The sequence below is a fragment of the Lathyrus oleraceus genome, unplaced genomic scaffold (assembly GCF_024323335.1).
Source record: "Lathyrus oleraceus cultivar Zhongwan6 unplaced genomic scaffold, CAAS_Psat_ZW6_1.0 chrUn0555, whole genome shotgun sequence".
NCBI lineage: Eukaryota > Viridiplantae > Streptophyta > Magnoliopsida > Fabales > Fabaceae > Lathyrus > Lathyrus oleraceus.
Genome location: NW_026112946.1, coordinates 15,066 through 25,671, shown reverse-complemented (window position 1 = coordinate 25,671; position 10,606 = coordinate 15,066). Strand labels below are relative to the sequence as shown.

The following is a 10,606-nucleotide window of genomic DNA, read 5'->3' as shown; positions in this document are numbered from 1 at the left end:
TAGAAGAGGTGGACCAGTATACTTCTATTTTGGAACACTTAAAGAATCGAAGTGGCAAAGTTAGTAGCAGGTATTAAGAAAATTCCATTGTCTCTTTTGGTTGGTTATTGGTCGGGTAATTTGGTAATAAGGTTTTTTTAAGCAAGAGATGTTTAATGTAATGGACATGTTGGATTGGATCAAATTTGCCTCGTGGAAATAGTTTATGTGTCTGAACGACGAGAAAAATTCTGTTTTATGGGTTGATAGGTGTGAAACCCCGGTTCTTGTATCTCTTCGTGTGGGGTGGTTTGTTTGGTTCCTTGTGTTTCATTTGTAATATAGTTTGTGTATCCCTTGTAATTTATTCTAGTTAATTCCATATTTACTTATTAAAAAAAACTTGGTTGAACTAACTTAAATAAAGGTTAAAGAAATTAGTCATGAGTTTAATCCCCGACAATAAAAAAGTCTAGATAAATAATTATTAAGAATTTGTTATTAAAAAATTATATAACTATACAATAAATAAGTAATATTTCACACAAATAATATATCTACTAATTAATATATATACCAACTTGAAATAATTTACATATAAATTTTACCATTTATTTTTTTTAAACTATTTATTTATAGATTATTTGTATGTTATGTATATTTATTTATTAACATATATATCCCATTTTAAACATAATTGAAAATATAAAAATATAAAGGCATTTTTTTATGTATTTTTTGTAACAACCACATATAATATATGTCTAGAATACATATTATACATAATGTAAAACTGGTACTGAAATACATAAGCGCCTAGTGGCACGGTGTACATATACATGATACGCCCGATGACTGTATATAAAATATAGTCTATCGGGTACTTGACTGCAAGTGCACAGTCTAGTCGTTTTAGTTTTAAAAGATATCGAACCCACAAGGACCGATGGTCAAACTAATGCTACCGACGTTACTATGTTTAGCTAAGGGAATGATTTTTTTTAGAAGCTTGGTTGAAGAAATTAAATCTAAGGGAAGTTAAGTCTTAAGAAAATATTAATAGAAGGATATCAGTATGCAACACATTAATCGTCAGGGATTCGATAAGTCACCCGGTGTATAATTTAAGTATCAAATATCTTTCAGTAGAAAATACTTATTTAAAAGGCTTTATCTCACACTCTCGTGATTGTTGATTTGGACTATACCTTTAAGTCGGAATGTACGCTCTCGTTGTTCTATTTGAAGTTAAAAATACTTTTTGAAAATAAATAAGTTCTAATTGCTTTTAAAGTGTTGTCGTTGTTTTTAAAATCAATGCCTGGTTTTTACTATCCAGTTCGACCCTCACGCACTCGCGATTGTCGGTTCTCACCTTAGTTAATTTCCCACTCTCGTGGCAAAATCGTATTAAATAGCTCCTCACTCTTGTGACAAAGTTAATTAAATTTAAATTAAAAACCATAGACAAAAAGATTGTTTAAGGAAAGAAGTTTTACACCGATTATTATTAAATCCCGTCTAATAAAATTGTTACATACCGATACAGGTAGTTTAGTCGGACATGTTAAACAATGCAAACACACGACGAACATAAACAGATCAACAATAAAGCAAATATGATTATAATAATAATAAAGCAATAACAATTATAATTGAATAAAAACCTGGAAATTGGATTAATAGAATATGCCGAATCTTGAAGTACTTGAGCAGTCCTCCACAGGTCGATAGGATTCTGCTTCTTCAAAGTAATTGCTTAGACTAAATTAAATAAATTGTAGTAGGTCTCCAGTGTAGGAAACTACTACTTTGGCTAAATGAAAAGCGGAAAGGAAAAGGGAAAATCAAAGCTCTGGACGGTAAAAGAGAATAATGTTGCTGAAGAAAAATAAAAGACAAAACAGAATTGCTGTGAAAAAAATGCAGAGAGAAAAAAAGGTCTTCAAAGCTGGCTTCCGAGAGAAAAATTAAGCGTCCCCGTAGGTTTCCAACTTCCATCCTTTTATATCCCCATTAGGTCTTGGCAGTTGAGAGAAATAAGGATGACTTGGTTGAGTGAGGAATCTACGGGAAAGTGACTGAGGAACGAGAAGAAAGGGCTTGGTGGATCACTTCTGGTGACAATTTCAAAGCGCTGATTTTAGCCACGTGACGTTCGTGATGGGCTGTGACGGTCGTGACAGGCTGGGCGTGACGGACGTGGCAGGCTTTGTGACGGTCGTCACATGCACATAATTTGTATTCTCTGCTTTTCTGTTGTTTTCTCTTCTGTTTCTTCTTCTTTTCCTTCCTTTTCTATACTTTGCTCATTTAAGCATGAGAATTGAAATACCTGCAAAAATAATTCGAACACTTGCAGAATAATCGAAATATAAATGAAAATGGTACGATTTTTTAGTGTAAATCAAGGCAAATATACGATGTATTTTCACGTTATCAAACTCCCCTAAAATTGAATCTTTGCTTGTCCTCAAGCAAATAAAATTTGAAAACACTAGTTAAACGCGAATACATAACATTTCCAATTCGTACGTGGTTGTTAGGTGCTTCGTTAAGATGACAAATACTCAAGTAAAACACTAAAGATACAGTGATGACACAAGCAATAAGAATTAACGTAGATCTCTCCTTTCTACAAACCAGTTCGAATCATGCTCTTATAGCTCAACCTAATGCTTCTCGTTCCTATTTCACCCGATTTCATTCTAGTGCAATCACATTAAGCCCTTTGCCTTTACACACACTTAGTGAAGTAGCCGGTTAGTGACTTTGATCCTTTTTAGCACGGGGTCTGGTACACTAGTGTGGTAACCCTTTATATATCCCATTTGAAGGTTGTGGGGGATCGAACCGTAGTTCTCCCTACCGAGTCTAGTACCAAGTACCTCTGAACCAACCAGCCGGGTTTTTCTGTTCCTCCTTTTGTACATCTTGCAACCATATGTATGGTGCATTTTTCAATTTCTCGATAGCAAAAGTATGAAGGATCTTCTTAATTCGTAGGCATCAATCACTTATATTCATCGGCTCTTCACATGGTTTGTGTTTAAGACGGCGTTGATTGCTAGTATAAACTACTAGGGGTTAATCTAGAATGGAGACTTTAGGTATTGGTATAATGGGTATTCAAACTGATCTCGTAAAAGTGAGACATCTAAGGTGTCAGGACGGTATCAATCTTGTTAGATTTTTCTCAGTTTCCTAACAGAACCTCTGTAAGGCAACCTATATACTTGTAGGGTATGCATTTAACTTTTAAAAAAAAATTGTTATGGCAAATTAGATATAAATGTATGAACGATTAGATAAAGAAAAAAAATTGTTATGGCTAAAAATAGAAACAAGTAAAGGAAAGACAAGGATTTCCTCCCACATTTAAACAAAGCATTGTCCTCAATGCGATAATATAAAGAAAAGGGAAGAAACATGAAGATCACTACTCGTCGTCACGACGTTGGGCTCTGCGCGCTCTAGCTCTTGCTCGTGCACGCTCACTTCTTCCATGCTGGGTAGGACCCACCCCACATGCTGAGTGTACTCCTGGATGGCATCAACACGATGTGTTAGGGCACTCATCAATGGTCATCCGTGTATAAGGTCATGTACTTAATATGTGACGGGCGTGGTGTATCCGTGACGGGCGTCACGCCTCTGTGACAGGCATAACACTACATGTGACAGTCGTCACGTGCAACGTTCATAATTTTTGGAAAACAGACCAAAAAGTATATGAATTTTAGCAGCAGTAAGACAGTAGTAATGGTAGCAGAAACACAGTACGACAACAGTATAAAAGCAGTATGGAATTAACAACAATAAAAATAAACTGACTGGTAAATTGAATTTATTGTAGAAGCAAAAAGAAATAACAATGTTATTTAAATTAAATTAAAAGATTAAAGTTAAATGTAACATTAAAATAAATAATAAAAATAAAAGTGCTCCCTCCCCACACTAAAACATATCAGTGTCCTCATTGCTTTAATGTGAGTAAGAGAGATCAGAGGTCGATGTAATCAGCCACGGTTCTGTCCCAGAGCACTACAGCCTGGTTCAAGTGATCAAATTGTTCGACGGCGACATCCATTAATCCTAAGACATCAAGGCGCATGCTCCTTATTTCATCTTTCACATTGGTAATGTCAGTGTGGAAACCATTCAGACGGGCAAGGATTATGGTCAGATTTTCTACATAGGATGGAAGTTCCGGTTCATCTATGTTATAGTAGTTTGGAGGGGTTTTAGGGTCAGATTCATCAACAGGGATAGGGTCATCTAAATACTCATATATAGGCGGTGTCTCAGGAGGTGATGGTGGAGCAATGTGGTGTTCATCTAAATCATAAAGCCAGTTATTTCGGTTATGAACACTTGTTCTCTCATGGTTTGGTAAGGTAAATAGCTGGAAAACTTCATTATTAATTAGGTAATCAAAAGTATCCGGCCCAAGGTTTCCTATGATTCTACAGTCAAAGCAAAATTCAATATCCATCGGTCGGATGTGTCCAAAAGGTGTATGCTCATAAAATGGATGTCTAAGTCCAATGGCATCAGCTATCATGGTTACTAGGCCGCCTATTATGATTGGGGTGCGATTGTTCATTGCAAGGTGAACGAATCTTTCCATCATAAATGTCACAACATTGACATGTCGACCTTGGTCGACACAGAGTAAAATGAAAAGTTCATCTCGTGACACTATGATTTTGTTCGCTTCTTTTCCAAACAGGGTGTGGGCTAGTATTTTATGGAAGTAACGGATAGCAGGGTTGTGTATCATTTGGGAGTGCATCTCATTTGGGTTATGGTGGTAGTCTCCAGTTAAACTACCCCAAAAGTAATCTAGGTCGATCTCATCGATTAATTCCTCCTGGTGGGTAGTGAAAACAAATGGGCCACTAGGAAATCCTAGGAGGTCAGCAAGGTCTCTACGGTTATAAGTGAAGTCCATACTAAACAGCCTAAAGGAAATCAACCCTTTGTTGAGTCCGTAACCATGCTTGGGGTTGTAAACTAGGGAGTTGAGGAATTCTAGGGTGAGTTCACGGTATGTGATAAACCTTCTCTTAATAGCAGCATTCTCCCATCCTAGCTGGTTAAACATAAACAAGATGCTATCTAGGATACCTAACCTATCCATTGTAGGTCCATCATAATATATGGATAAAGCCATATCCTTCTGAGCTAAATAATCATAGCGCCTTCTCTGAACTCTGCCTCTGAAAACTGTATCTACTGGTTGCATGATGAGTTAGTTACTAACTAGTTATAAATTCGCCTGTTAATCAGTATCCAATATTTCTAAGTTAGTAACTAGAAGCAACAAGTACATTACTGCATAGAATCAATGAAAGGGAGCAAAATACAGATAAAAGTCAAAGAAGGGAAATGCTTAAAAACAAATATAACAAATTAAAAAGGGCGGGTTGTCTCCCACTAAGCACTTTGTTTAATGTTGTAAGTTCGACAGTAACATTGCGATATACTAGTTTTGGGATTGAGTGGGCAGCTCTATAAGTCTTAGACTATTTGAATAGTCTTTGTTGTCAATATTATGATAATGTTTTAATCGCTTCCCGTTTACCATAAACGGTTCACTATTTCAACCTTTGATTTCTATCGCACCGATTTTAAAGACTTTTGCAATTTCGAAAGGGCCTAACCACCTAGATTTAAGTTCTCCCGGAAAAAGCTTAAGCCTCAAATTAATAGTAGCACTATGTCGCCGACATTAAACTCTTTCCTAGATATACGTTTATCGTGCCATTTTTTGGTTCGTTCTTTGTATATCTTGGCATTCTCATAGGCGTCTAGTCGAAGTTCTTCCAATTCGTGAATGTCCAAAATTCGCTTCTCTCCTGCGGAAGTATAATTTAGATTTAGGGTCTTAATTTCCCAATAAGCTTTGTGTTCTAATTCCACAGGGAGATGACATGATTTACCATATACTAATTTAAAGGGTGTGGTCCCTATAGGGGTCTTGTAGGCTGTCCTATAGGCCCACAGAGCTTTGTTTAGTTTAGATGACCAGTCTTTTCTAGATATTTCGACAGTCTTTTCTAGAATTTGTTTGATTTCTCTATTCGAAACCACGACTTGCCCACTGGTTTGTGGGTGATAAGGTGTTTCTACACGGTGTCAGACTCCATACTTCAAAAGAAGTTTTCCAAAGATATTCGATATGAAATGGGAGCCACTGTCACTAACGACTAGTTTTGGCACACCGAATCTAGGAAAGATTATGTTCTTGAACAACTTAATCACTACTTGTGTGTCATTGTCGGAGAAGCTATAGCCTCGATCCATTTTGGAACGTAATCGACAGCTACGAGTATGTACTTATTACCAAAAGAAGACAGGAATGGTCCCATGAAGTCAATCCCCCACACATCAAAGACTTCCACTTCTAAGATGCCTGTTTGTGGCATTTCATCGCGTCTTGAAACGTTACCAATATGTTGGCACCGGTCGCAATTTATAATCGCATTATGGACATCTTTCCATAGAGTATGCCAAAAGAGGCCCGATTGTAAGATCTTAGCACAAGTTTTTGAAGTGCTTGCGTGCCCACCATAGGGGGCGGAATGGCAATGAGAGATTATATCGTCTATTTCATCCTCAGGAACACATCGACGAAAATACCGTTGATACCTCTTTTGAAAAGCAGAGGTTCATCCCAGTAGTATTGTTTTAGATCATGAAAGAATTTCTTCTTTTGTTGGTATGATAGGTCCGGTGGAAGTACTCTAACAACTAGGTAGTTGACAAAATCAGCATACCATGGCAGAGTTGCATCATCGTGAATTTCTTCCACGGATTCTTCTATTTCGGTATCATTTATGGTTAGTTCAGACATGTCGCTTTCCATTTGGGCTATAAGTCGTTCGTAAGGGAAATCATCATTGATTGGAATTTGTTCAGGTTTATTCCCTTCGATTCGTGATAAGTGGTTTGCTACTACGTTTTCAGTACCCTTCTTATCTTTTATCTCTAAGTCAAATTCTTGTAAGAGTAGGATCCATCTTAAGAGTCTTGGTTTGGCATCCTTCTTACTTAGAAAATATCTAATAGTGGCGTGATCAGTATAGATAATGATTTTTGCTCCTACTAAGTAGTAACAAAATTTGTCTAAAGCGAACACAACGGCTAGAAGTTCCTTTTCAGTGGTGGCGTAGTTCATTTAGGTTGGATCTAATGTTCTACTTGTGTAGTAGATAGCATGAAGTTTTTTTTATCTTTTCTTTGTCCTAGTACTGCGCCTACGGCATAATCACTCGCATCACACATGATTTCGAAAGGTAATCTCCAGTCAGGTGGTTGCATCATAGGCGCGGTGATTAACAATGTTTTTAATTGCTCAAACACTGTTAAACATTTCTCATCAAAGATAAAGTCAGCGTCTTTCATTAATAAACCAGTAAGTGGTTTGGTAATTTTCGAGAAATCTTTGATAAAGCGTTGGTAGAAACCAGCGTGTCCTAAAAAGCTTCGTATTTCTCGTACGATTTTCGGAGGTTGAAGATTCTCTATGATTTTGATCATAACTTTGTCTATTCAATTCCTTTATCAGATACTATGTGTCCTAACTCGATTCCTTGTTGGACCATGAAATGGCATTTCTCCCAGTTCAAGACGAGATTCACCTTTACGCATCTTTCAAGTACCATTTCAAGGTTTGATAGACATCCTTTGAAGCTCTGCCCACAAACAGAAAAGTCATCCATAAAGACTTCCATAATTTCATTTATAAAGTCAGCGAAGATTGACATCATGCATCTTTGGAATGTTGCAGGAGCGTTGCATAGTCCAAATGGCATTCGTCGCTAAGCGAATGTACCATAAGGACATGTGAAGGTTGTCTTCTCTTGGTCGTCGGGATGGATAGGAATTTGAAAGAATCCTGAATAATCGTCTAGATAGAAGAAGTGGGAATGCTTAGCCAATCGTTCAAGAATTTGATCAATGAAAGGCAGAGGAAAATGATCCTTTCGAGTGGCTTTGTTTAGTTTTCTATAATCGATGCACATTCTACTTCCGGTCACAACTCTTTGTGCTATAGATTCACCCTTCTCATTCTTAACAACTGTAACACCCCCTTTCTTGGGTACTACATGAACGGGGCTAACCCATTGACTATCGGAGATTGGGTATATGATTCCAGCATCTAATAACTTCTTTACTTCATCCTTGACTATAGTACTTAAGATTGGGTTGATCATTCTCTGGTGTTCTCTAGAGGTTTTACAATCTTCCTCTAGCATAATACGATGCATACAGATAGAAGGACTTATTCCTTTTAGGTCGACGATGTTGTAGCCTAACGCAGTTGGATATTTTCTTAAGACATCTAGTAAATTTTCAGTTTCCATCTGTCCTAAGTCAGCGTTGACTATTACTGGTGTTTTGAGTTCAGTGTCTAGGATTCGTATCTTAGGTTCTTTGGTAGTGTTTTTAATTCCAAGTATGGTTTCTTCGGGCATGGTATGTGGTTGGGTGTAAGTGTTAAGCATTCGCTTAGATTGTCATTTTGGTATGGTTCACGCCAATTATCATCTTCAAAGATTGGAGGGATTTGGATTTTCATTATATCGGAATATGTGGTTTCTTGCATCTCCATCTCTCTTACACACTCGTCTATGACATCAAGGAGATACAAGTATCGTCTATAGCTGGCGCTTGTAAGAATTGTGTCAAGATGAATTCAACCTTTTCTTCTCCAACTTTGAATGTTAGCTTACCTCTTTTCACGTCTATTATGGCTCTGGAGGTAGCTAAGAATGGCCTTCCTAATATAATAGGTGTACTTGCATCTTCTTTGATGTCCATGATTATGAAGTATGTAGGAATGTAGAATTGTCCTACACGTACTGGGACATTCTCTAGTATACCAACAGGATATTTGATTGAGCGGTCAGCTAGTTGAACATACATCTTGGTTGGTCTTAGTTCTCCCATGTTGAGCCTTTTACAGATGGTTAAGGGCATTACACTAATGCTGGCTCCTAGGTCGCATAGAGCTTTGTCTATGATGAATTTTCCAATGACACGGGGTATGGAGAAACTACCTGGGTCTTTTAGTTTGGGAGGCATGCTATTTTGGATTATTGCGTTACACTCAGCGGTAAGTGTAATTGTTTCATTATCCTCGATCTTTTTCTTATTGGATAGGATCTCCTTAAGAAATTTGGCATATGAGGGCATTTGTGTGATGGCTTCTGTAAAGGGAGTTGTAATGCTTAGTTGCTTCAGAAGTTCAACAAATTTCCTAAATTGCCATGTAGTTTTAGAATTTGTGAGTCTTTGAGGATACGAAATGGGTGGTTTATAAGGTGGTGGAGGCACATAAGGTTTTTCTTTCTCTTCGGCCTCTCGGGTATTACCTTCCTTCTCCTTCGATTCACTTACCTTCTCAGTTGTTGTTTTGTCTCATTTTATGTACATGGAAGGATTTTGGAGTCTTGGATCTACGGGTCCGTCTAGTTCTTTTCCACTTCTCAATATAACGGCATTTGCATGTCCTTTTGGATTAGGTTGCGGCTGTCCAGGAAATGTGCCAGCGGAAGTGGTAGTAGATGCTTGTTGTTGAGCCACTTGTGAAATCTGTGTTTCAAGCATTTTGTTGTGGGTGGCTAAGGCATCTACTTTGCTCGCTAAGTGTTTAAGTTGCTCACTAGTATGTATGTTTTGGTTCAAGAAGTCTTTGTTTGTCTGAGCTTGGGTAGCTATGAAGCTTTCCATCATTAGTTCAAGGTTGGACTTCCTAGGCATGTTAGGAGAATTATTAGCTGGCTTTTGATATTCAGGAGGAACAGCTGGTGCTTGGCCAGGTGCATACAGGGCGTTGTTATTCTTATACGAAAAGTTAGGATGATTTTCCAACCTGGGTTGTAGGTATTCGAATAAGGATTTCCTTGTGCGTAATTCACTTGATCAGTTGGGACTCCTGCTAATATCTGACATTCTGGTGCAGTGTGTCCAGGAGTTCCACATAACTCACAGTTTGGAGTCATGGCAGCCACGGTGGCTACGGGTGGCATGGTCAAGTTGTCTAACTTTTGAACAAGGGCATCTACCTTTGCATGGACGTGGTCAAGGCTACTGATTTCGTACATTCCACTTTTTTTTTGGACTTTTCTACTGGAGTTCTTTCACCTCCCCATTGGCAATGGTTTTGGGCCATGTTTTAAATGAGTTTATAGGCTTTGTTGTATGGCTTGTCCATAAGTGCACCGCCCGCGGCAGCGTCTACTGTCAGTCTTGTGTTATACAAAAGCCCATTGTAAAATGTGTGAATGATCACCCAGTCTTCGAGATCATGATGTGGACATATCCTCATCATGTCTTTGTATCTCTCCCACGCGTCGTAGAGAGATTCTACATCCTTTTGTTGAAATCCGTTGATTTGAGCTCTCATCATAGTAGTTTTGCTTGGCGGAAAATATCGGGATAAGAAAACGTTCTTCAGTTCTTCCCATGTTGTAACTGAGTTGGATGGAAAGGATTGCAACCAAGCCCAAGCTCTTCCTCTTAGAGAGAAAGGAAAGAGGCGTAGTCTTATCGCATATTGAGATACACCATTCGCCTTCACAGTGTCTGTGTACTGTACAAACTTGGTCAAATGTTC

At 37.9% G+C, this 10,606-nt stretch overlaps 1 non-coding gene across 1 annotated transcript; it reads left to right on the top strand.

Annotated features, from left to right (window-relative positions):
* Positions 1-10,292: 10,292 nt before the first annotated feature.
* LOC127114539 (small nucleolar RNA R71) lies at positions 10,293-10,399 on the top strand. The gene has a single exon (XR_007800377.1). It is a non-coding gene; the product is annotated as a small nucleolar RNA R71 (small nucleolar RNA).
* The last annotated feature ends 207 nt before the right edge of the window (positions 10,400-10,606 follow it).